Here is a 27,397-nt window from a genome sequence, read left to right on the forward strand (position 1 = left end):
GTCCTCTTTTTTTATTTGTGTCAGACCTTCCTTATAACTCTTTCCTTATCCCTAGCAGCCATTTCAGCTTCATGGATCAAAAGGGACTATAGGAGGCCCAAGTGTTCCTGAGAGGAATGAAAAGAGCAGCCCATAGGCAAATTGGAGAAAAGTTGCTCAGGTGTCACTGTTCAGTCATCTAGAAGAACATCCATTTAGATGCATGCAGGCATATGTGTATTCAGGTCCAAACTCCAATTTCCCCAGACACCCTGGCCTGAGCCAGATTGGAGTCAGTCTCACCAGGTTGTTTCTCTATTTAAGGACATTGGATGACTTCTTTTTCGGTGCATTTACCATAGAGCCACATACCTATTATGTTAGCACATGATAAAAAGTCCCTTTGATTCTAATTTGAAAGTTACTCGTGTTCCCCCAGAAATTCAGTCTCAGGTGCAGCAGGATGACATCAGCACACTGCTGGGAGGGGGAGAGGGAAAGGGAGTAGGGTGACTCCTTCTAAGGAAGGTAGTAAGTTTTTCTACTTCTCTGCCTCCCAAAACATAGTAGGGAATGACTGCTTGGAAGCAGTCATGACCTTTAGAAGGAGTTGGGTGATCTGGGTTTGAATCCTAGGTCTGGGAGTTACTACCTGTGTAATAACTTTGAACAAATAATTTAGCATCTCTGGACGTCAGTTTCCTCTTCTATAAAATAAGAAGGTTGGGAAAGATGACCTCTAAGTCTCTTCCAGCTCTAAGTCTTTGATCCAATGATAAGACCAAGTCCTGCCAGATTACTAACATTTGAGAGTGCTAATTGGGGTGCAGGCAAATACACAAAGGATGAAAATGAAACCAGAAACACAGACGTGGAAATCTGGCATCAAATGGTGTTGTTGTTGTTAGTAATTGTAGTAATCATATTTTCCAGGTCCTAAGTTCCAGGAGCTCAATAGGCCGCAGAACTGGATGTGATATTTGACCCGTGAAGTCAGACAAAATCGAAGTTGACTTTATCTCTTGGACCCTGAGGCACTGGAAGTTGTTTTAGAAGAAAGTTCTAGCCATCTTGGGGCTATATGGGAGAATATACAGAAATAAAAGGGGTATAGAGATAAACAAGGAGGAGAGAACCTGTTAAAGTTATATGAGAGAAATATAAAAAATCAGCATAATAGATTATCTTGGTAAAGAAATTGATCTTTTAAAATGATTAATAAGATGCTTCCAAATGAAGGACAGAGGGCCTGTATGATACTAGACAAGTCACTTAACCTCTCTTCCTCAGTTTCCTCACCTTTAAAATAAGTATAAAGATAACACCTACCCCACAGGATTGTTGCATGGATTATATTAGAGTATATACATATACTTCCTCTGTCTTTTTTCTCCACACACACACTCACACACACCTAATATCTAAATCTTTTCACAAGCCTTAAGGTACTGTATAAATGTTGGTTATTATTAATATTATTATAATGCTAACAACAGTAGTAATGGCAGGGGAGGCCAGAAGATGTACTGCTAAGAGCCCTGGAAGACGTGAGCATCTGGTCCCAGTTCTGGCATTTACTGCCTTTGTGACCTGGGCTAAGCCACTTCACCTTTCCAGGCCTGTTTCTTCCTCTGAAAAATGAGGGAATTAGACCTGTATGATGAGAGGCAGCATGACAATGGTGGAGAGAGAGCCAGCCTCAAAGCCAGGAAACCCCAGGTTCAAGGCCTGCATCTGATAGATACAAAATACATCCCTGAGCAAGTCCCTTCACTTCTCAAGGCTCTGGGGTCTAGGGTCTAGTCAACTCTGCAAGATGATACATAAGGGGCAGAACTGCAGTGCTATAGGGGGTTTCCCCACCTAGATATACCAATAAAACCACAGGTCCCCTCTGTGTGTGTGTGTGTGTGTGTGTGTGTGTGTGTGTGTGTGTTTGACACTGACTAAGAATTCTTCTGGCTCTAATCCTGTGATCTTTTACCTGCTCCACAGGGTTGCTTTAAGGAAACCTCTCAGTACATTTCTAAGTATGTTATAAATATGGGTTATCTTTTAAAGTTCATTTTGAAAGTACTCTCAAATTAATTTGGGGATATATAGATAGAGATATATAAACACACATATACTAGGTATACAGAGTACAAACACATATCCGTCTGTCCGTCCGTCCATCCATCCATCCATCCATCCATCCGTCCATCCATCCTAGGTATACAGTCAGCCGAACTCTCTCCACCTTAGCTTTCAGGAAACAACTTTCCTCCCTCTACCCTGCTACTTAAACAGCTGCTGATGTTCTATTGGTCACTCCCTTTAGCAGCTGCTTAAGCAGCAGGGTATAAGAAACTTTGACTATTGAGAGCAGTCTGAGGATGAGAGTTGACCTGTGTGAGGGTATGGGTCAAAATCTGAATTTTTAATAGGGCCAATTCAGTCTCTGCAGCTGATTAACTCTGTGTGTGTGTGTGTGTGTGTGTGAGAAATTTGGGGGAACAAAGGAAAGTTGTGATAGTGGAGAGCTAGTGTCAATTAGAGGGGCCAGGAACCCCAACAAGTTGTTCAGTCATTTTAGCTGTGTCCTGTTATTTATGACCCCATTTGGGGTTTTATTGGCAAAGATCCTAGGACAGTTTGCTATTTCTTCTCTAGCTCATTTTATAGATGGAAAGTTGAGTAAGACAGGGTTGAGTGACTTACCCAGGGTCACACGGCCAAGTAAGTGTCTGAGGCCAGATTTGAACTTCAGGAAGATGAGTTTTCCTGACTCTAAACCCAGCACTCTACCCACTGTGCCACCTAGCAGCCCCCAGTGACTTCAGCACTTTGAGTTGCTTGAAGGATGGATGTGAAGCATCTTAGAATAAGGCCAGTTTCTTAGAGTAGGGAGGCCTGTCAAGGAACAAAGCATGACAGCCATATTTGTGGTACCTTCAGAATCAGCCAACGTGGAATACTGACATTCTAATCTGGGCTTTGCCACTGACTTGTAGGGTGACCTTAGGCAAATCATTCAACCTCTTTCTGCCTCCCTGTAAAATCAGTATAATAATAAGCCAGCTGCCTCCACAAGGGTGGGGTGAGACCTAATTAATGTTTGTTGGGTACTTTAAGCTCCTTGAATGAGAGGCTGCAAGGAAGTGTAAGGTGTTATTATTTTTAATTTGTTTACCTCATTGAATACTCATTGTGAGGTCTCCTGGTTTGAATGGCCATTTATGGAACACAGGTCTATTTCTAAAGAAAATTCAGTGGTTTTTCAGTCAGCTTCTTCTGTGAAGCTTTTGACAATTTGTTACTGAATCCAAACAAAGCCCCAAGTGAAATCCCACCTTCTAGAGGAAGCCTTTCCTGGTCCTCTTGGTTCCAAGGCTTTCCCCCTTTTAATTATTCCCTATGCATTCTCCACATAACTTGCTTTGTAGATATTAAATGTTGATTGGATTAAATCAGCTTTGGGCTGTAGAACTGAGATGGGGCTGGACCTGTGATTTCATTGGCATAGGGAAAACTCTTGAGGAGAAAACTCCCTTTAATTATGGCAATCAACACCCAGATCAGAAACTTAAAGTCTTAGCTGTCCCGAGTACTAAGAGGTTAGATGACTTTTCCCCAAGGTCAGTATGTGCCAGGAGCAGGACTGGAATCCAGGTCTTTGTTTGAGGCTGTTACATCAGCTATCCAGTCCGCCCTTAGAAAGAAAGCTCAGCCTACACTTTTCCTCTTCGTTATCCCTAAGATGACTTTTCTTAAAGATGCCTTTATAGATGTGCCATTGGGGAAGTATTAACGTTTAAATTTTATGAAGCTTGGAGCTTCCTTCTTGATAAAAGATGTGGAACCTCACTGGCCATAACCCTTAGAGACAAGTTTATTTGTCCAAATCCTTTTGCTTTTTCCACATTGTGAACCAGTGGTCAAGAATACCTTCTAATTTTGCTGGTTTGGCCATGGCAGGTCAGTGAAGGGTATCCCTACTAGACCACGAACAGCTCTTTCTAGAATGAATAAGCTCTCTTTGGTAGCTTGGAAAGAAAGTACCAGTTGTACATAAAATGAGCTGCCCTGCTCCACTCTTTCAGATAATGCTTTTAGTTCCCCTGGCCTCTTCTGCCTCCTTTCTGATCATTTGTTCTGTGTTCTAGGGGTCCCACTTCTCAGAATTTCGGATTAATGCTAAGACCATCAAAGGTGATATGAGAGTCATAATTTGACGTCAGACAATGACGTAGTATCACAGTCTTCATCCTTGAGGAAGGACCTGGGCCTGGCAGAACAATCGCTCTTTAGAAAAAACGAGAACAACACTTTACTTCTGATACTGACCACTGCTTAAGTTCTTAGGGCAGGAGTCCTTCTGAACTTTGGCATCAATCTTAAAAGGCAAAGATCCCTGCCAGCCGAAATGAGGGTGTTCTTGGAAGCCCTACACAATTTCCTATCAATAAAGCAAGTGAGGGCTGACCCAGTGACTCAGCAGCTATACATTTCACTGCCTGTGGCAGCATCTCCCATGGTGAAGTAGGCTCAGAATTGGAGGGCTGGATGGTAACCATGCTCTAGGAATGACCAGCAGCCGAATAAAGGTTTCCAGGCAAACCAGCAACACAAACAGAACCATGTCTTTGCTCACTGATCTGAGGGAGCCCTGCTGTGGTGTGGTTGGGTCAGAGAGTGTGAAAGCAGACTTTTAACACTTAGTAGCAGGTGAAAAGATGATGTCATTAATGAAGTCACCCTTTCCCCCATGATGGTCAGGAAGGGCCTGTGGCATAGAGGAGAGTTTCTGCTGCCTGCCCAGTGTTGATGGGATAATGGATGGCACTGTCCCAGGAAGTTTTCCCATGCTGGAAAGTAGTAAAAAAAAAAAAAAAGAAAAAGCCCATTTTTAAGATTCAGCTTTATAATAGTTAGAAAACAAGAATGTCATCTATCTGCTTAAAGACTTTCTGGGTTATAACAGAAATACAGTGTACAGAAAAGATGTTGGCTTGATCTCTGCTCTACCTTCTGTTTTTATATCTCAAGGCAAGGCTTTACTTTCATGGTGTTGTTTGTGGTTGAAAGTACATGCCATGTGGTTTTTTCTTTCTGTCGAAATTTAGCCCCAAATAGAGTTTACATAGAGTCTCTTAAGCCACCCACATCAGATATTTTAAAAGGCTTGATATTAATCCCTAAACCTTGTTTCAAAACTTAAAAAAAAATTTTATTATCATATGATAGAAGATGGTTTGGTCCATTTGGCTTTTATGATCATCTGAAACAAACGAGAGAACACATGAAGGAGAGAGGTGGGGTGATGAAGCAGTGGGAGTACAAGTTAAAGGCAAAGTATAAACTATTCTAGTTTAATTTGTCCAGGGTGGAGTTGGGGGTGGGGAGTGGGCAAGTGAATAAACAAGTGAATAATGTGGAAAGCAGGGAGAGATTGAATGTTAATAGTAGTACAAAAGTGCAAAATCTCTTAGTAACATTAAACCTCTCTTATGATACTTAGAGAGATTTCAATAGCTTTCCTTCCCCTTATAATCTTTGTGTTATGGGCTAGTGTTTCAGTAGAGAAAGTGAAGGTTTATTTTTTTTTCTAGTATAAAGTTAGAATTTCTTTAGCATATATTCATTGCTTTTGAAGAAAAGTGAAATTCCAAGAAGAGAAGACACTCTAGTATCTTGAGACCTCAGTTATCACCTGAGTCTCTGAGAATGATCCTCAGAAATCCAGGTGACATTTCAGGACTGCATGTAATATCTGAATTTTAGCTCCAGAGATTAATAGAATTCCCTCCCCATGGTGTACATTCTTTACCTATCAAGTCTCCAGCTTGTAGAACTAAGCAGACTTAAGCTGTATGCATTGGTTCAAATATTCTGTTTTATTCACTTTGAGTAAGGGAAGAACCATTGATTTAGGTTATTACCTTCCTGAGCTGTAGCAGGTTTTGACAGTGTATGTTCTGATAAGTAAAATTCAGGAAAAATGAGATTTGGTAAAGAACTTGCCTGAGAATAATGACTATAGGCCTCTAAATAAACTATAATAAAACCCAAGGATCAAAAAGGGAATATGTAATGGACATGGGACTTAAAATCCACCTACTATGGGGTGGCTAGGCCCCGGAGCCAAGAGGACCTGAGTTCAAGTCCAGCCTCAGCTGCTTAACACTTGCTAGCCATGTGACCTTGGGCAAGTCACTTAACCCCTGTTGCCCTGCCTTCCCCCCTCCAAAAAGCAACAATAAAAAAACCCACCTACTATGTGAACAACTCAAAAAACACTAAGAAATCTTTCAAAGAGTAGTTTCCTAGTTGATGGGCTAAACTATCTTTAGGATCCTGGATTTAGGAGTCTCAGTTTATAGTTGTCAATTCAATTCAGCCAACTTTTATTAAGTAATACCCTTGGACAAAGCACTATTATCCAGTAGGTGCTAAAGAATTCAGAAATTATATGTAACATAGCCTCCATCCTGAAGGAGCTTAAATTCTAATGGGAGGTGGGGGGTAAACACTCAAATCACTCTATAAACTACTATATAAATGAGAGCTGCTATTTATTATACACATCAGTATTGTACTGAGAGAATGGGGAGATCAGCTTGTGGAATAAGGGAAGCTTCATGTAGGAGGCAGCTCTTCAGCTTGACTTTGAAGGAAGAGAAGGATTTCAGTAGTCAGAAGTGAGGCGAGAGAGCTTTTCAGGCCCAGAAGATTGATGAAGGCAAATGCGCAGAAAAACCAAGGTCCAGTCCTGCTTGGCAACAAATATAGTACACTTGATAGGAAGTGAAGTGTTTCTGAACTAAGCTTGGAAAGGTAGATTGGTGACAGATTGTGGAGAACCTCAAGCGCCAGGCTCGGAAGTTTTCTTTTATCCTGTATGAGCAATGTGCAGCCTCTAAAGGCCATTAAGGAGGTCAGACCGGTGCATCTTTGGTAGCTATGTGAAGGATGGTTTGGAGAGGGAAGAGACTGAAGACAGAGAGACCAATTAGGAAACTGCTCTAACAGTCCAGATAAGAGGTAGTGAGGGCTGGAGTTAGAGTGGTGAGAGACTACACAGAGACATGAGATCATGTGCCAGGGTAGAACCCATAATGACAGCACCTGACATCTCTAGAGCTTGCTTGGCCCTGCACTAAGCACTTTACAAATATTGTGTCATTCGCTGCTCACGGCAACTCTGCCAGACAGGCGCTATTATTATCACCACTTTACATTAGAAGATAATGAGGCAAACAGACGTTCGGTGGTTGTAGTTTGTCCTTTGTTTCCGAAGAGGGCCAGTGAAATCATGGGTGATGTCTTGCACATGCATGGAATTGAAGCGAGACTGAGTTGCACCAAATTGTCAGCCTCACTTTCTCTTCCTGAGTCATCAGAGTCCAGTGGCAGGATAAAAGTCAAGACGGATGGTGATGGCTTGGGATGCAGTGCATGATCCTGGGATCTTTGGTGTCTGACCAAGCTCTAAGCTCTCCATAGGGTCTGCTTCAGCCCTAGTCATGGCTGTTGGAACAAACTGTTGTCATCCAGCCATTCTACCAGGTCCAGTCTTCACATACACTGGGGATAGGCTCAACCACAGGTGTGAGGCCTCTGCGATCCTTTCAGTCACCTGCTGAGGCTGTTTACTGGGATGTGGCCTCTCTATGTGCTCCAGCTTCTTAAAGCCACAGATAAGATTTGGGTGTAGAGGGGCACCAAGGTGGATGAGCTGCCTTGAAAGGGACTCAGCAGGCCCTCATACCAGAGGTGCTAGTTCTCCCTGAACACCCAGTTCCCCAAAGATAGCTTAAAGATAGCAAAGAAAGTTAAGTAACTCGTCTAAGGTCACACAGCTAATAAGTACCTGAGGCTGAATTTGAATTCCATTTTTCCTGACTCCAGGTCCAGCACTTTATTCACTGTACCATCTACCTGCCTACAACTTTTTTTTTTATATAGGAGATAAAGGAGATGAGAAAGTCAAAGTTGGCTAAGATTTTGAGCATCAAGTTTCAAATGATGAGATCCATAAAGGAGAGTCTTTTTAGGGAACACAGAAGAAGGGTGGAGGGACAGAGATCTGAACATGTCCTCACATCCTCACATAGAGGTTAGAGGAGGAATTCTAAACAGTGAAGGAAGAAGAAGAAACAACCATAGGCAGAAGGAGATGCCGGAAACACCGGAGTCTTGGAAGCTGTGAAAGGAGAAAATCCCAAGGAGGGTATGGTTATCAGTGTCAGATGCTGCAGAGAGCTCAAGGAGTGAGAAAAGTCTTAGAGGTTTGGCTAAAACGAACAGGTTATTGGTAACCGTTTAAGAGCAATTTTATTATCTGGCAAAGCGGATTACAGGGGCTGAGTAGTGAGTGGATATCAAGGATGTTGAGGCAGAGCAGACCTTGTATTCATTCTCAGTAGGAGAAGAGAGGGGCAAACAGATTGAGGAGATAGCAAGGCAAAAGAGAAGTGTTTTTTGATGTTGTTTTTAAGGCTGCTGAGACCTAAGCATGTTTGTAAGAAGAGCGGAAAGCAAAGAGAGAGAGACTGAAGAAAGGTAGTGATGACTGGAACACTGTCATGGAGTGAATGGGATCTGAGGCATACTTGAAAGGTTTAGCTTTCGGGGCAGCTAGGTGGTGCAGAACACCGGCCCTGGAGTCAGGAGGACCTGAGTTCAAATTGAATCTCAGACACTTAACACTATCTGTGTGACCTTGGGCAAGTCACTTAACTCCAATTGCCCTGCCTTCCCCCTCCAAAAAGGCAAAAAAAAAAAAAGTTTAGCTTTGGCAAGGAAGAGAACTGCGCACCTCATTCTCTTGATGATCATAGGAGCAGAAATTCAGGAATAAAAGGGACCTTAGAAGAATCTAGTCCAACCTTCTTGTTTTACAGATGAGAAACTGAGATTCAAAGAAACTAAATTATTTGCCCAAGGTCTTACAAGTGATAACTGGCAGAACTGAGATGTGGCCCCAGGTTGTCTGACTCCTGGAAGGTCCATAGTGCATCTAAAGGCAGTTGTCCTCCTCAACTATGGAGGAGGGAAGGCGAAGGAGCTTATGGCTTCAGTTTTCTCAGTAAAGTCAGAGGAAAGCTCATCTGTTAGAGGAGGGTGGGGGGTAGACTTGACATCCCGAAGAGAAGGTTCAGGAATCTCCGTCTTGGGAGGCATGATAGAGAATCAGTCAGATGATTTAAAGAATGAGAAAGGCCCCAGTTAAGGTCCATTGATTGTCGTAAGACTACCATGAGTAGCATCCTAAAATATATGTATATATAGGGGAGGGAGGGAGGGAGGGAGAGAGAGAGAGAGAGAGAGAGAGAGAGAAAAGGGGATCTGGATACCTATAAGGTAAATAAAAATCAATAACATGATTTTTTAGGTAAGAAAATTATACTGCTTTGTGCTTTCTTGCCATAAAGGTAACTAAATCAAATCAAAGGTCTTAAGATTTTTCTTTTGCCTTTGTCAATAGACTTGCTAAGGGTCACATAGCTGTCTCGTCAGTGTCTGAGACAGGATTTAAACTCAAGTCTAGCTGATTCCAAGTCCAGCAGTCTACCCAGGACACCACCTAGCTGCCTAACTAGACACTAGGGGAGTGGTTGGAATCATCTCATTCAGGAGTGGGCAAACAACAGACCAAGAGCCAAAGCCATTCCTCTGCTTGTTTTTGCCTCCAATCAATGGTTTGGATTGGTTTTAAATGTAAAAACCTGTTGACCCCAGATTCGAATGTGTTTTTCTTCACTTGTGATTAGTTGCAGTAAGCTGGTTGTCCACAGATCCATCTTGCAGTTTAATAAATCTTAGGATTGCTTAAGCTTTCCACACAGTGAGAGAGAAAGATAAAGCTGCAATGTGTAGTACTTTGCTAGATGCTTAATAAATGTGGTTGGCCTGAATTGAACAGAGTCTGCCTTTGTATACCTAGGGCTAGCATACTGCAAGTGCTTAATAGATGTGTGTTAACTGACACACTCAGTCACCAAACATTTATTAAAGTCTCTCTGTGTGCCTGGTACTGTGTTGGGCAAGAAGAGGAGCTATTATAAATAAAAAACTTTTCCAGTTAAGTTTTTCAGCCCTTTTTATGGAATTAACATAATCTAATAGACTTCAGCTCCAAAATAATTTCAAACAAATGTCTTGGAATAAGCAAGAATACTTTCAAAAGTTAGCATTAAATGTTTGTTTACTTTTGTAATGATGGGTGGAGGCTTTAGTCTCAATTAACACACATCACTAACACAGATTCTTTGGAAAGGCTCATAAGTTGTTGCATTCATGCAGCTTCCTAATATAGAATGCTTACTTGTGCTGATTTCCATCTTATATACAGTGCCTTCAGTGTAATGACATATGACTCATTAAGTATCTAAATTGTTTTGGTTTGATGGCATTCTGCTTTTTCCATTTCTAAAATATGAAATAATGAGATTGAAACTGTTCTCACCTGGTTCATAGGCTTATAGATTGAACTGGAAAAGGCCTCTGAGTTTATCATATCCAGTTTCTTTATTTTACAGGTGAGGAAACTGAGGCTCAGTGAGAGGAAGCCTGTCCTCAGTTATGCTCACTGTAGAAGAGTCATAGACTAATGAGTTTAGTCTCCTGCTATTTCTCCTGAACCACACTGCTCCTGCTTGTACCTCCTCCGTGGAAATAAACAAAAATAACCCTTGAGTAAACAAAATTGTGGAGTTCCCTGGACCAGTTTGTCAGCTGGTTGCTTTAGACCAGTTGAACAAAGAATGCTCCTTTGCAGCTAAGGATGTTGTTTACCGAATACTTATTTTTCCCTTGGTTCTTTGTTCTTTGACTTCTGAGGACTCCTCTTGGGAGTTTTGAGGTCTTAGTCCAGCTCAGACTGACATCCTAGGAAATTCACAGGGTCCTGCTGAGAACAGACAGAAGTCTCAGTAGCAGCTGTTATGGCATCATGAGTCTGCCTTCTTTGGCTGGTTATGATGATGGTCTAATCTCGAAGATAAAAGGTATTACTGAGTTGGTGGCTCTTTGGGAAGGGGAACCAGCAAGGTTATTTTTACTTTTCACATTTGGTCCAATAGAAACAGTTGTTTCTATAGGTTTCACTAGGTTAATTTAAAAAATGGAAAACACTTGGACACTCTCACTTTGGAATGTGTGGGTGGGAAGGGAGTAATGGGGTGCACGTACAAAGTGAATGACACGACTTATTTCACTGTATTCCCTTCTCTGTTATTGAAGTTTTGGTTTTGTTTTTGCATGCACACTCCTCAACACAGGCCGATTCACTCCTCTGGGACTGAACTTTGCCTTCATCAGTCCCAGATTTTGGCGGTTCTGATGAAAGAAACTGATTCCTCCTACCAGTTAAAATTCTACCTTTTTCTCTCCTGGGCTGCCTTCTTGTTTGGCTTGTTCCCAAAGTGAAGTCATATAATCCTGTGCTTGTGATCAAGCTTTCACAAATGCAGTCTAATGACTTTGTCGGGGGATCAAATAGGACAAGGAAATGGGCTGAGTGAAAACCCTGGCTTAAATATCAAGGAATTCTGGGAGTCAGCAAACAGGGAAGAATCATATTAAACAGTGGTTAAGAAATTTTTTGTTGTTCTGATATGTGCCGAGTGGACCAGATTCTTTCAGTGGGTTAATTACTCCCTTGAGGTAAGTCAGGCATTTGGGGAAGCTACATTAACTCTCTTAGGTCACAAGGGTACTGTTTAGTGGTCTGACAGTGTAATTAAATGACCGTTTAGTCAATTACTGCTTGAGTGTACCACATGGTACTCGTGTGGCCTGAGAGAGTAAATGCCGCTTCCAGAACTGCTTAGCTTTTCCTCTTGGGAATAGTTTTACACATGTGGATATATACACACTAGAAACTAGCACAGAACACCCCACCCTACCCCCCAGCCCCTGTCAGTTATACATACAGATTGCTGCTACCACAGTACATGTATATAGCCTACCGATAACGTATCTCACACATGAATTATGAAACAAGGTCCAATCATTTTTTTTTCATCCTAGCCTAAAAACACATAGGTTTTACTGTCATAAATAAGGGATGGAATTTACCATCTTCTCCCATTAGCCTTCAGAAGTGCTTATGAACTAGCATTCACTTTAACTTTAAATTTTACATTCTTCCTAAGACCTTTTCTTTAGCATACCATGAAACTTTTTGTGCTAAAAGACAAATGTAAAATTTTTATTCCCAAAAAAACGTCCATTTGGACATCGGAGCTACTGTTTTCGGAGCTCAGAGCTGTTACTAGGATGGGATGCCAGTTGTGTCCTGGGCACTACAGAAGGGAAATTTACTTCTCCCCTGCAAGAGGTCTAGAAACCACCATCCTTGCTCCTTGCAAGACTGGCAGATCATTCCCCTGTGGGAATTGAGGGAGAAGGTGGGCCTTTGGAAAGGATGAAAGAGCAGGGTTATGGGCTGAGGCAGGATAGGCTGCTCCCTTCCCCAGCATAGCTGCACCCACTGAAAACTGTTTTGTGTCCACCTATGTTCACTCTCACCCCACCTCCCATATTAATTTGTCCTAGGCTGAAGAATTCCTAGCTGTGGCTCTAGCTGAAATCAGGAATTATGCCAGTCCTAGAAAAGATGGCCTCAGATCTGTGGCTTACACATACTATAAGGATTGCTAAACCATTCACTTGATTCCCCTGGTTTTTGTTCGTTTTTGTTTTGAGTTTTTCCACACAAGGTATATTTACAGAGATTCCTACATATAAGATAACAGAGCTTTTTGTCAGTCTGTACAACTATTACGTAGATTTTAGGACCTCTCACTTAAGACCCATTTGAGTATTTCTAGGGAGACAGAAGTTCTCTCATAAGTACATCTCCATTAATGATCTGCTTCAGGTTCAGAATGAATTGCCCTGTTGCTAATTAATTACCAGAAACAACTATTCTGTAAACTAGACTGGAATTAGTTAATGAAAAATGACAGAATTAACATTTTCTCTAATAGTAACAAACACTAAATGGTAATACCTGTTACAGGTATGATATGGTGTTGGTATACTATGGAGTACCATCTGTCCTCGAAAGAAATGAGTTTTTCTCTTCAGAATCAATCCTTTTTGCTTCAGGAAGCCAATAAATTTGACATCATCCACCCAAAGATATACCCTAAGATTTCATGGTTGAAAAAAATAATAATAAAAGGATGGAGACACCAGCCACAAACCACCCACAAGATAGCCTTTGACGTGTAAGAAGAAGCCTTTCGTGATAACCGTACTAATTCCTAAAGAAACAGGAGCTGTTAAGATTAACAACTGTGGCACTAGGAGGTTAATAACCTTCAATTCAAAGCTACCATACAAATCTCCCTTCAGCAAACTTAATGACAGCCCATTATAGCAAGCCTGTATATAGGTGGCTATGTGTACCTACCTGTATACACTTATACGCGCGCGCACGTGTGTGTATGTGTGTGTGTAAGGGGAAAGATTTGAAAGAATGAGTTACTGTCCCGTTCAACCCATTGGGTGTGAGACATTTGCAATTGAATTTTACAGAGCAAAAGTATAAGCTGCAGTATCAATGTGGCTTGTATTTTTCTTGAAGGGGGAACACTCACCCAATAAATGCCACCCTGGGGTTTTACTTGATAGCAGGCGGACACATTTTGCCTTCCGGTCACCTCTCCATTTAAGTCCAACCAGTCTGCAATGTCTTTGCTTCTCCACAGAGGTTATCACAGCTTCCCCAAAAGTATGCCGAGCCTTGTGCCCTAAGGTTTGTGAGCCAGGCTGAACTCTGTCTGTGTACACACGTGACTCCCCCCTTTCCCCTCCCTTACACTCATACCCTTAATCCTCTAAGCCTTAGCTGTCTGCTTTCATTGGCTGAATGTATTACAAAAACAAGCCCTCAGTCGTGATATCTCTAAGTGATTAAGACAGGGGCAGAGTTTAAAGGGGCATTAATCTTGGGGCCTGATCATTGCCCTGAGGCTGCTTGCCGGTGTGGCCAGTTATGGACATTTTTGCTAAAGCTGTATTTTTTAAAGCACCCATTTGTTTCTGTGAGTTAAATGAATGGTGTTATTGTATTAAGAGAGGCTAAAAAAGCCTGTAAAAGTTAAGTAAGACAAAATGACTACATGTATGCAAACAGGATGGTAGCTGGAAGTGAGGAAAATGAATGCACCCATATTAGAGTACGGAGTGGTTTATCACACAGGCATCTGAAATGTCTCAAAAGGCCATGGACAGCCCTTGAATGATAAAATGTCTGCTTCTCAATGCTCTTCAGTCCCCACCAACATTAGTAAGACATTTCAAGTCACCAGTTTGTTCTGTTGCTTTTCCCACCCCCAAGCTTAGCTGATTCTTCTTATTTTGGTGATTCAGATCACATTTTAATTAGCCTTGGTTTTAGATCAGGATGATTGAGTGATGAATGCCTCTGTTTCCATATTACAGTTTTTTTTTTCCCTAGCCTCTGAATTTCTGCCTTCCCTATCCACCCCCTTTCTTCCCCCACACCACGATTTACTTGCTATTTTTGGAGCCATCCCTGGCTTTCTTTTGTTTAAAGATGGCCTTTGCAAGCTGATTCTGCAAAGTGAAAACCGGTTTCTAATTGTGTTACTATTGTGATAATGAGATGTTTGAAAAAGGTTAAAAGAATAGGCTTCCCTCCTCTCCAGGACCTCTTACCACATTCTAGTTCAAGAACTAAAAACACTTCTGTGTCATGATGTAGAATTATACAGAATGCAAACTCGTTTGGGAGTTAAATAATGTGATCAAAGATAACACTTATTAATAGCATATTTTTACTAAGTATCTTTCTTGGCTTATTTAAAATGAGTACCTGGGAGTAATCAAATATTTGGGGGGCGGGGGGAAATTTAGAGGTGGAAAGAACATCAGATATGAAGTCAAATGACCTGGGTTTGAAACCTGATTTTGCGTCTTAGTAGCAGAGTGACCCTAGTGGGTTTCAGTTTCCTTATCTATAAAATGGGGAGGGAGAGGGGTTTGGACCTCTTAGGTACCTTCTAGCCTAAAATGTATGATAATCCTACAATCCTAAAAGTAATGTAAATATGCTAAATGTTTTTTTAACCGTCTTGGGTTTTTTGTTTTTCAATCCTAGGACAGTTGGATTTTAAGGTAAGAAAAAAACCTTAGAAATCATAGGATTATACATTTAGACTCAGAATCATCCACTGCAAATATCCTCCTCCCATTTTACAGTTGAAGAAACAGAGATTCAGTTAAGTTAAATTCAGTTAAGTGACATGTCTGGTTAGTAGCAAATCTGGAGTGAGAATTTCCACATCCTGGCTCTTAGATCAGTGTTCTTGCCTCTTCACCACACAACCATGTCCACTCTCCTTCTGCAACACAGACAGGATGCCATGTATGAGACTGAAAATACAGATACTGCAATGGAGTGTGGAGCCATGAACAGAGCTTCTCAGAAGAATCATGTTCTCCTTGGGAGCAAGTTATATGTTATTGAAACTTCTAAAGCACCTTTAGTCAGTCAGTAAAAACACATTAAACGCCTGCTCTGTGCTAGGCACTTTACAGAGTGCTGCATTAGCAGATGTAAAAGAGTTTTTACACATATTGCCTCTAAGCATGAAGGCTATGGCTCTATTTCCACCGCTGCCTTCCCTTCCCCCCATTTGTATTCTCAGTACCTAGATATGGGACTTGTTAGGTAGGTGGCTAATAAGCGTTTGTTGTTGTTAACTTGGGACCAGGACTAGGGACTGCCAAAAAGAGACCATTCACCCTCATTTAAAAGTGAAATGTGTACCTCTTGATACGTTTGAGTGTGAACTCCCTCATCTCTGCATCCATTCTGTTCCATGGGACTGGCGGTTGTATCCAGACTGTTCCACAGGAATGGTCATGAGCACATATGCACCACAACGGTGTCCTGCTGTCCTGGGTAGTACACCCAAGGTCGTAGTAGGAAGGGTAATAGTGGTGTGCAAGCTTCCTTGTTTTAGTGTGTAACAAGTGTTCAGATTCATTGGCTTATTGGACCCTTGCAGTCATAAGCGCTAGAGGCTGACATAAACTACAGCCTGTATAAGGTTTACCTGGGCTAGTGCATGGTAGTATCATTGTTAAGGCATTATAATCAGACTCCACTCCAGACTCATGAAGCCTCCATATACTGTTTATAATATCAGATACATGTGTCCCTGGCAAGGTATATGTGAATCACTTTTCTATAAACTGAATCCTATATTAAATGCACTAAAAAAAAACCCTTCACTACATGTAAATGATAATAACAAGAATCACTATCCATTTTGAAGCATCTTCTCCCCTTTATCTTTTGTGTGTGTGTGTTTTGACTCTGAAAGGGAATTTGTGTTTATATTTTTATTTAATTTTCCACCAGTATTTAGGGGCAGCTAGGTGGTATAGTGAATAGAGCACCGGCCCTGGAGTCAGGAGGACCTGAGTTCAAATCCGGCCTCAGACACTCAACACTTACTAGCTGTGTGACCCTGGGCAAGTCAGTTAACCCCAATTGCCCTGCTTTCCCTTCTCCAAAGAATATATATATAATTTTCTACTAATATTCCTCTTGCATCTCTTCCTGTACCTGGGAACTTTTAAGATACTCAGTAAATATTTGATGACATGAATTATCAGTGCTATTAAATATTGTAGTGCAAAACGTGGCAACTCCTTAAAGAGAGGGGAGTTCCAGATCATCTTACTCGTCTCCTGAGGAATGTATATGCAGGTCAAGAATCACAGCTGGAGCTGAACAGGAAACACCTGATTGGCTTAATATTGGAAAAAGAGTATGACAGGGCTGTGTGTCGCCACCTTATTTATTTAACTTGTACGCAGAGTACATCATGCAAAATTCTAGGCTGGATGAATCAAAAGCCAGAATTAAGGTTGCCAGGAGAAATATCGACAATCTCAGATATGCAGATGATACCACTCTGATGGAGAAAAGTGAAGAGAAATGAAGAAGCCTCTTGAGGAACTTGTAAAAGCTTAACACCAAAAAAAGTAAAATCTTAGCAACTGACCCCATCACTTCCTGCAAATAGAGGGAGAAGAAATGGAAGCAGTGTCAGATTTATTATTCTGATAAATTTATTATTTATTATTATTTTGAAAATCATGAAATTACATGATGCTTGTTCCTTGGAAGGAAAGCTATGGCAAATCTAAAGCAAAGACATCACCTTGTCAACAATGGTCAAAGCTGTGGTTTTTCCAATAGCCATGTACGACTGTGAGAGTTGGACTGTAAGGAAAGCTGAACTCTGCAGAATGGACTCTTTCAAGTTGTGGTGGTGGAGAAGACTTTTGAGAATCCTTTGGACAGCAGGGAGACCATATCAGTCAATACTTAAAGAAATATACTCACACTATTCACTGGAAAGTCAAATACCAAAGATGAAGTTTATACACTTTGGTCACATGATGAGAAGGTGGGACTCATTGGGACTCCCCTGACGTTGGGAAAGATTGAAGGCAAAAGAAGAAGGGGATGGCAGAGGATGAGATGGACAGATAGTGTCATGGAAACAGCGAACATGAAAAACTTAGACTTTTGAGAGAGAGATGGTGGAGGATGAAAGGGCCTGGTGTGCTATGGTCCATGGAGTCATAAAGAGTCAGACATGACTAAAGGAACAACATTGTAGTTCAAAGTGTACAGTTTTGACGGATTTATGTTGTGGATCAAGTAATGGAGATAGCGAACATTTATTTTTTCCTTTTTTTTTTTTTTGGAGGGCAGTTGGGGTTAAGTGACTTGCCCAAGGTCACACAGCTAGTTTTTGTGTTAAGTGTCTGAGGTCAGATTTGAACTCAGGTCCTCCTGACTCCAAGGCCAGTGCTTTATTCACTGCACCACCTAGCCACCCTTCGAACATTTATTAATAACATACTACAAGACAAATCACACTGCCTCACACAGGTGTTTAAAATGTGTAGTTGAAATGAGGTTAGAATGATATAGCGTCCTTTCTAATTCAAAGTCTGTGATCCTATGAACCTGGAAAGAGGCAAGAAAGGGATATGTTATCACAGATGTATTAAAATGAGCATCCAGGGCAGCATGAATGGTGGGAGTGGACCTCCTTGTGATGGCGTACATTAGAAGATATTTATCAGGTGTTTGTATGTATTATCAAGCCCTCTTTATTCCCGAGGAGCTCAACTACCACCTTACTCCAGATATCTCCCCAAGACTACTCTTCCTGACTAAATTGGATGAGAGAGAGTGTCACCAAACTTGTCTTATTGCTGCAGGCTCTCACTCTAATTTATAAACCAGCCTGGGTTACCCGAGGGCAGCACCTCAGATACTCCTATCACTACCTCACTTGATTGTTTTGGATTGTGAATGCTAAGAGGCTCTGAAAAGTATCAGAATAGGAGCAGGGACCTTTACCTTCTGAGTGCCCTACTTAATATACCTGCACTCCAGATACAAAACAATGGCAGTTTGCCTAGCTACCCTTTCTGATTTGAGGGAACTGGAGTTGTCTCCGAACCAAGCCTTGTATCTATTATCTTCCAAAGGAAACAAGAGAATTAGCATTAGACCCCCTTATTATGGCTTAATCAGCATGAAAGGCCTTTCCCTTGGGGAGGTGAGTAAACAATAGAGGGAAAACGGCAAAACCCATCTGTGTGTATATTAAGCTGGGTTTTCAAAGAAAACTTACCTTCAGTCAGGGGAAGATAAGGGTTTTTATAGCTCTGAAATGTAAATAATGCTCCAAAAATATGTAGGATTGTACCTTGCTGACTGACTGTGTTTAGCTGTACTTACTAACTGTAGTCAAATGAGGAGTGGGAAGAGAGAAGTAGAATTGATTCCCTGACTTAACTAAAGGCATGAAAATCAATCTGATTTGTACATCTTTTTGCAAGTTCATTCTAGCTTCCAGTGCCTAAGAAGGTAAAGGTAAGGATAAAAGCTAGTAACAGAGTCTGGAGTCAGGAAGACTCATATTCCTGAGTTCATATCTGACCTCAGACACTTGCGAGCTGTGTGACCCTGGACAAGTCACTTTAAATCTGTTCGCCTCATCTGTAAAATGGGGGTGCTAACAATAGCACCTACTTTCTGGGCTTGTGACAATCAGATGAGGCAGTATCTGTAAAGCACTGGGCACAGTGCCTGGCATATGGTAAGTGCTACATAAATGTTAGCTAGCTCTTTATTACAAACTGCCTCAGTGTTCATCTGATAAATAAGACAGCTTCTGGTTCTCATTCCCCACCCCAAGCCTTCAGTCCCACTGTTAGGGCTCCTGATAATTGAAGGGGAGTTCTGAGGGCCTCAGCACCCTCTCACAAAGCACAGCTGCTATCACCATTACATGACCAGCCATTTAAATGGAAAAAGCAGTTTGTAGATGAGAAAAAACAAAACAAAAATAGAAGAGCTTCTCCTCCTTCCTTCCCTCCCAAGAAATTCAAAGAAACTCTGTACCACATCTTCCTTGGCTGTTAGTGTATTAAGAGTGTTCATTTATCTGGCTTTCTGGTTTTTCTGCAGTAGCAGCTGATAAGATGCCACCATGTCCCCCACCCAGTGGACTCAGGCCTAATGGCTGGAAACTTGAGTAGCTTTATCTCCCACACATCGCCCACAGAGAGGCTTATTTACATTTGATCTCTATTGGGGGGGGGGGGAGGTACCTGGAAGAGGGAGGGATGTGAAGCCAAAATAGTTTGGTCCACTGTTAGTGCTTCTTAGCTGAAAATGCCTACTTCGGTCTTGCATCTTTTTTGGCAAGAGATGTTTTATAAGCTGCAGACTCCCTTTTATCCTGTGGTCACAGAGTTTGATTAATAGGAATAATGTTTAAGTTATTTGTATATGTAGTTATATGGAAACGAATACTTTTTTTTTACATAAATGGCTATATTTATGTGTGGCCAGTTCCCTAAATTCTGTTTAGATCACCAGTGCTTTCCAGTTGACTTATAAGGAAGTATGTAATACTCAGTAGGATGGTAACCATTCTGTTCTGTTCCAGGAAACCCAGCTGAGTTAACTAGGAAGAGGAGGGAGTGAATTGCCAACATGAATGTTGTGCCTAAGGCTGAGATTTCTGTGTAAAACAGAATATGTGGGTATGGTGATTATTTGCCTCCATGCCTGTGTCCGTCACACGGCCCTTCCTTGCCCAAAATCCTACCTTTCATTCACAGCCATCTCCCAAAGTTCTATAACATTTACAATCCATACCATGCAATCTAGCTTAAAAGCAAAATGGCCTCTGCCCACAAGGCACCTATATTCTGTGGGGCAGGAGGGGTAGTGGATGTATTAGTAAATAAAGAATATATGCAGAGTAAATATAAGTTGGCTCAAGCATGTAGGTCTTGCTTTCTCAAAAAGAGTATAGTAACTCTCAAGACCGGGATTGTTTTTTCCAGCTATTTTTGTATCCTGCTTATTGCTTGGCATAGTTTTCTGGGTTTATGTAATACATACTTAGTAAATAGTAATACTTGGATAGACTTAGCATACGGGCAGTAATAAGTCTGCTGGGTACCACATTGCTAGCCTGTGTGTCCATGAAGTAGGAGCAAGAGAAAATTCACAACTTTCAGTAAAGTTAAGCGTGTTTCAGGGATTGTTACCTCTTGGTTATCCTGTTGGTAGAAAAACTTAGGTCTTTTTGCTTAATCGGCAACCATTTCTTACATATGTCTACTTTGTGTCAAGCACTGTGCCAGGTTTAGGTGAAGATTCTGTTGACATTTATATTCTATCAAGTTTTGTATGCTTTTGCTTCAAGTTTTGCAAAGCCATTTAAATGTGTTCTCTCATTCAGACCTAACAAACAACCCCTTGAAGTAGATGTTATTATCTCCATTAAAAAAAAAAAAACTCTCTATTTTACAGATGAGTAAACTGCAGCCCAGAGATGGTTTAGTGATTTGCCCATGGACATACAGCTAGTAAGTGTCAAAAGTAGCATTCAAACCCAGGTCTTAACTCTTATGTTCAGCACTCTGTCCACTGTGGGCCTTTAATAAATGTTTATGGATTGGCCCATAACCCCTCTACAAAGATTAACAACAATGACAACAACAGTTAATATTACATAGCATTTACTTTGTGCTGGGCAAAGTGCTAATCTGGGTCCACTGTTACTGGTTTGGGTTAAATTCAGACTTCCTTCTGTAGCCACAACATATTAAAAGAATTAGAGATTTGTGGAAAGATAGAGACAAGAATTTTGCAGGAGGAGAAGGCATGGATGGGCTGCATTGGTGGAAGAAGTGCCCACATCAATGAAATCACAAATATGTCAGGAGGAATTATGGGAAGAGCAGGAGGAAGGGGTTGGGGAAATACTGAAGAGAAGAGAATATTTTTTAACGTGTGTGGCCTACCAAGTCTTCAGCTTCTGAGCTGAGTCCTAGAATTGCATTTTAATTTCTCCTATAACCTTTTTACTATCACCTGGCTTATTCTGGGCTACTGCTGTTCTCTGCTCTGATTCATTAACTACAGTGTGCTAAATTAGAAAGGTTAGATCTTGCTTCAAGCCTAAGTGATTTCAAATAGCAGTTACTCTAAGGAAATTCTGCCTGAAAATCAAAAAGCTAAAAATTCCTAGTTCAGTGGATACTTAAGTCCTTACTGGGCTTGGGCTTTGACCTGTAACAGAATAAGTATCTATGCTCTTGGCATTTCATGAATAAGGGAGGAACAGTATACCTGACTTGAGTTCAAACAGGGATTCTGGATCCAGAGATTCCTTGAGGATCCATGAACTTGTTGAGAAAAATAAAATTACATCTTTATTTTCACTAACCTCCAGCTGAAATTTATCATTTCCTTCAATTACAAACTTAAAAAAACAACAATATTATTCTCAGAAGGGGTCTTTGGCACAAAGAAGGTTAAGAACTCCAGCTTTAGAGAGTCTATCTCCCTATGTTTTTTTTACCCTTTTCTTTTGAAGGCTTCATCTGGTACCCAGATTAACAATGTTCATGAATGTGATTTTTCCAAGATGTAAATAGAAGTAATAGACCTTGAATACTTCACACACAAAAAAGACAACTCAGCTTGATCTATCGTGGTTAAATTTAATAGGATCTATTAAAATGGAATATTGAGATGAAAAATATTGACTTCCTAATAAATATTTTGATTATTGGAAATGTAGAATCTCTGACTTATTCAACGCAGAAAATAAGTGTGCCAGACAATCGGTTTTTCTGGTTTTATCTATGAATAATTTTTTAAAATTAAATTAAATTTATAAATATCTGTACCTAATGGATGCCAGTGCCTATTCACAATATTTAGGTCCTCAGCTCATTCTTTCACTGTATGAGGGAAGACTATATTTTGGGGAAGTCAGGGTACTAGAAAGGAGAGGGGTACAGTAAAAGAAAAGACCAAAATTCCCAGATCAAATTGGGCAGATTTCCTTGTTTCCAGGCCACTAGGCAGAACTTTCCCAGTTTCTGTTGATTCCCCTAGCAGTCACTTCTGCTCAAGGCACAGATTAGCTCACAGCCTGCCTGGCAGATGTCCAGTTCACAGGACCACAGACTTAGAGTTGGAAGGGACTTTAGAGGTCATCTATTCCAGTCTCATCATTTTGCAGATGAGGAAACTGAGACCTAGAGAGATGTGGTTATTTTCCTAAGGTCATACAGGTAGTAAATGAGTCAGGACTGAAACTGAATCCTCTGACTCTAAATCCATCACTGTTTCCAGCTATACCAGGCTGCCCTCCAGGGGAGGTTAAGCTTGGGGTTTGCTTTATGGAAGGATAGTGGGACATTGGTTCCAAATGTAGTCTCTGGCCTTGACTCCAAAGACCAAGGTCCAGGCCCAATAGGAAAGTGGAAGTGTATGGGAAGACTGACAGCTGTTATATTTAGTAAGAATGACTATGGGGAGTAGAACAGAGGAAAGACCAGCTGACTAAGTTCAAGCCAAGAAATTTGAGTTAAATCAGTTCTCACCAAAACACTTGGCATCTTTAGGGATATTTTTAGTTTGGTCTAGTTCCAGTGGTTATAGTTTAAGGAAGAAGTTATGATTTTGGGTTGAAATCCACATAAACCCAAAGTGTAACAGTTGCACTCTCTGATGCTTTTGCTAAATGGCTTTATCAGACTTGGTTTGTACATTTGATATGTGGATTATCTTTTCTTAACATACGCCATGGAACTCTGACATTCTCTTTTGTGTCCTTAGGAATTATTTATGAACCATGCAAAGAGAGGGACTTGTCACTTTAGCTAGGCTGCAGTAAAGGAAGACATCTCACTGCAGTGTCCTGATAAATAATAAATTCTAAAGTAGGGTACATAGAATGGGCATCTGAGTAAAACTAATGGGAGGTTTTCCTCATTGGATATCTTGGGAAAGGTTGGTCTTAGAGTTATGAGGGACTTATACTGTGCTTCCATCTAATTTTCAAATCAACAAGGCCATCTGATGTCAGAGGGTTCATATAAAACCTCCACCTCGCCCCATTCCACCCCTCTTTGGAGTATGTGCTCTTTCGGACTGGGCAAAGTTGTGGAGTTTTATACTATATCCATCATGAAAAAGGATTTGATAAGCAAGTTAACATAATAGGCATTAGGTTGGGGGGCGGGGGAGGGGGCCTCAGTGTTTAGACTATTCTAGAAAACAAATGACTCATTTCACCTTGGAAGACTCCATTTATACATAGTTGATAGGCTATTACAAATGATTCTAACATTTATTAAAGTAGAACTCCCTAAGAGTTACTAGGTAACACATTCGTAAAACCTCAAGTTATTGTATAACTTTACAATAAGAAAACCAAATTTCTTTGCAGAATTCATACTTTGCAAATTTAAACCAACCTCCAGAATTAATACAGATTGGGCCAGTTTCAGTACACTGGTAAATTCAAGACTATAATAAGACAATTTCAGTGAAACTCACCAACTTTCCAGAGAATAACAAGAGTTTAGAGTTTTGAAGCAAGATGTTAGAGATCAGATCCAGCCTTCTCCTTTCATTTTTCATCAGCCTTGCCTTTTGTAATTACAGTAGCTCATATCTGTATGGCACTTTGGAGTATATAAAGGTTTTTACTCATATAAACCCTTCAAGATAGAATGTAAAAATATTATCATTGCTCCTTTACAGGTAAAGAAACTGAGACTCAGGTTAGATGACCTATTAGCCAAATTCATCATATTTATAGATGAGAGAACTGAGGCTTGAGAAGTTTAAGTATTTTTCCCAAGGTTACAATAGTGAGTCATGGACAGAGCCAAGATTTAAGAATTAAATAAGAGTGACATGCCTGTTGTCCCCAGGGAAGCCCCATTAAAATTAGTGAGCTTTACCTGTATAACTCCACCCTGCTTTCCAGAGGCATCAACAGGCCCACCAATAGTGAGTGCATCAATATATCTTTTTATTTTCATTTTTATAAATAAAAAGTGACAATATATGTAATATTTTCCAGGAACTACTCTGCCATTTGTCATTTTTTATCTTTTTGGTCATCTTTGCCATCTGACAGATGTGAGGTTGAACCACAGAACTTTTCATTTCTCAAGTTATTAGTGATTTAGAACATGTTTTTCATATGACTATGGATAGCTTAGATTTCTTTCCTTGATAACTGTCTGTTGATATCCTTAGACCTTTTATCAGTTAGGGAATGCCTTATTCTCAGAAGCATGAATCAGTTCTTTGCATAGAATAGTTATGTGACTCATTATATCTATCAATCATGGTGCAAAAAAAATCAATAAAAAACAAGAAACAAAGAAAGTGAAAAAAGTATAATCTTCATTCAGTTATTGTATAGATCATTTCTCTAGAAGAAGATAGCATTTTTCATCATGAATCAAGGTATCATGATATTATGGTATCATCATATTATCATTGCAGTGAGTCCTTTAAAAGTCCTTTAAAAGAGAAACTTGCTATATAGGTTTTTTCCCAATTACTTCTCTCTGGCCACAAAAGCATCTTATCATGTGTTTCTAAACATTATTATGCTGACATGATAGTAACTGACGAAGTGGTTGATCATACTTCCCTGTTTGAATGGAGTAATTTCTGTCTCTATTTTAAATTATTTGATTCACATTCATTTCCAGTAACAAGGTTGTCACAAAGCTAAATAGTCCATTACTGCCCTCCCTTGACCTGAAGTATGAATCTGGAGTCTTGCTATGATGGGTTTTTTTCCCCCCACTTCCAGTTAAGTACAAAAAAGGATAGTTCCTGTCCCTGGGCAAGAAAAGGAGAACAGAAAGGGAAGCTAACTGGAAATGGAAAGATGATCCAAAATGATGGGAAATAAATAAAATTAGAGAATCAATAGGCCCCTTCAGTCATTTCCAAATTTTTTTTCTTTCCTGGAGCATCTTTTCTAGTTTGCTTGTTTGGATACTTTGATAGATCTGTGATTTCATCAGTGTGTGCAACCCCTCCACTGTCACAGATTGCAACTCCTTCATGTCTTCCTAGCCTGTAGTATTCTCTTTCACATCCATATGCACCTTCTCCACAGGACAGCCATCCAATGTACTAGGGACTCTCTCCTTATACTTGAAATATCTTGAGCATAGCACACAGGCTTCCCATTGTCTTCTCTCTAATACTCCCTCCATGAGCAACCGACTTCCTTTTACAGTCATACTTATATAAAAATATTTTGGGAAAAAAAATGTTCTAATACTAACCCACTCTAGAGCCAAAACCTGCCTAGGAAATGCCATGAGAGAAAGCACAATGGTATGAGTAACAAAAGTGCCTGCCTACAGAAAGCAAGGAACCATCTAAAAATAATTGCTGAAATCATCTGGCTGGGAGGGGGTTGAAAACCTAACCCTGGTCCAGAACGAATCATAAGGCATTTTGGCTCCGTTAATTTACAAGTGAGGAAACAGTAAATAAAAATAAGAGGAGTCAGGATTTATACTTCCTAGCTGTGCTTCAGCAAGCATTAAGCTCCTACTATGTGCCAGCCATTGTTGTAGTAACTAGGGATGCACAAGAAAGAAAAAGTTTACGGTATTTTGGTTTTGTTCCCAAGCAGAAAGAACAGGAACGGGCAGAGACTTGAGCAGAAATAAAGAAGTGTCCTCTGGTTACGGTAGTCAGTACGACTTTTCTTCTGTTATTTTGTTTATACTGGGCTAAATAATACACTAAAAGCTACAATTTTTCAAGAGTGCCATTTTCCCTGTTAATAAATAGCAAACTTGCATGAGTATGAGTCTGAGCCAAAGCTCTGTCCTCTAGGCCTCCAGAGTATCCTCTCTCTAACACTTTCTATTAAATTATTCTTCTACCACATACTTTTAAAATGCACAGCTGAAGAACTGCAGGATTTTCCTCAGTTGAATTCAGACCTGGACAGACACCTGCTTCAGGTTTCAGTTTTAACATTTGCTGAGTTTGTCCAGTGACATGCAAATAGGACTCTGCCCATTCTGGTTCAATTTCTTTCCCCTTTGGCTACTTGAAAGCCTGCAGTGGCTAAAGAGCAAGTAATCTTGGGGGAAGGAGGAAGGTTTAGTTGTGGCAAAAAAATCAAGCCACTTTTTCCAAATCTAGACTTCCCTATGAATTTATCTTTGGGGGTAAAGCTTACTGGATTATCCTGAATTAAAATATAGTACCAGAACAAATGCTAATTAATGTTTTGGGAGATTGGCAGTTGATGGCTTCTAAATACTTTGAGACATTATCCTGAGATCCTATTCATAGCTCACTAATAGAAAAGCCTGAACAGAAGATCCACTGTAGATTAAGATGCTTTGGTTTGAACAGGGGCCAACTTCAGGTGTTTCAGGGATCAAGATAAATTCACATTCCCATAGCACTGGAGAGCTTTCTAAGCCAGTACAATTTCAGGAAAAACAGGGAACTATCTAGACAGAACCTTAGTTGTCATAGAGTGGTTCTGATTCATTTTCTCTTTTTCACTTCTCTCTTGGTAGAGAGTATCTTTATCTCTGTAGACCTCAGACAGTACAACTATATGGTTCTTCTGAATGCAGATTGAAACATACATTTTTTTTACTCCCTTTGTTTTATTTTGTTTATGTTTTCTTTTGCAACATGACTAATTTGGAAATATATTTTGCTTGACTTCAAATATATAATCAATGTCAAGATGCCTTCTTAAAGAGGGGAAAGGAGTAAGGAGGGACGGAGGGAACTTTGAGCTAAAAATTTTTAACAAATGAGTGTTAGAAGTGTTTTAACATGTAATTGGGAAATATCTAATAAAAAATAAAAATAAAATTTTAAAAATCAAATATATGGCTCTATGACCTGGGCTAGGCCCCTACTGGGGATCAACCATCTTTCTTCTTTACTCTTATCAATAATGCTCTATCTCATTCCATTCAGGAATTATTCCAAAACTTTATCCCCTTCCTTTCCTTACTCAGCTGA

General features: G+C 40.3%; 2 protein-coding genes across 5 annotated transcripts in view; one reads left to right on the forward strand and one right to left on the reverse strand.

The window, feature by feature from the left end:
* The window catches only part of CUNH7orf50 (chromosome unknown C7orf50 homolog), a 340,684-nt gene that overhangs the window by 171,434 nt on the left and 141,853 nt on the right, over nucleotides 1-27,397 (forward strand). The window lies entirely within an intron of this gene.
* The window catches only part of GPR146 (G protein-coupled receptor 146), a 90,807-nt gene that overhangs the window by 16,254 nt on the left and 47,156 nt on the right, over nucleotides 1-27,397 (reverse strand). The window contains exon 1 of one of the 2 annotated variants that reach the window (XM_069084837.1): nucleotides 13,572-13,723. The exons of the other annotated variant lie outside the window; for it this stretch is intronic. The gene's annotated coding sequence lies outside the window, so the exon portion shown is untranslated. Of the gene's footprint in view, nucleotides 1-13,571; nucleotides 13,724-27,397 lie in introns of those variants that run through there. 2 annotated transcript variants of the gene reach the window in all.

Source organism: Petaurus breviceps, unplaced genomic scaffold, assembly GCF_028583685.1.
Source record: "Petaurus breviceps papuanus isolate PSGF00001 unplaced genomic scaffold, PetGlider_PUasm1.0 175, whole genome shotgun sequence".
Taxonomy (NCBI): Eukaryota; Metazoa; Chordata; class Mammalia; order Diprotodontia; family Petauridae; genus Petaurus; species Petaurus breviceps.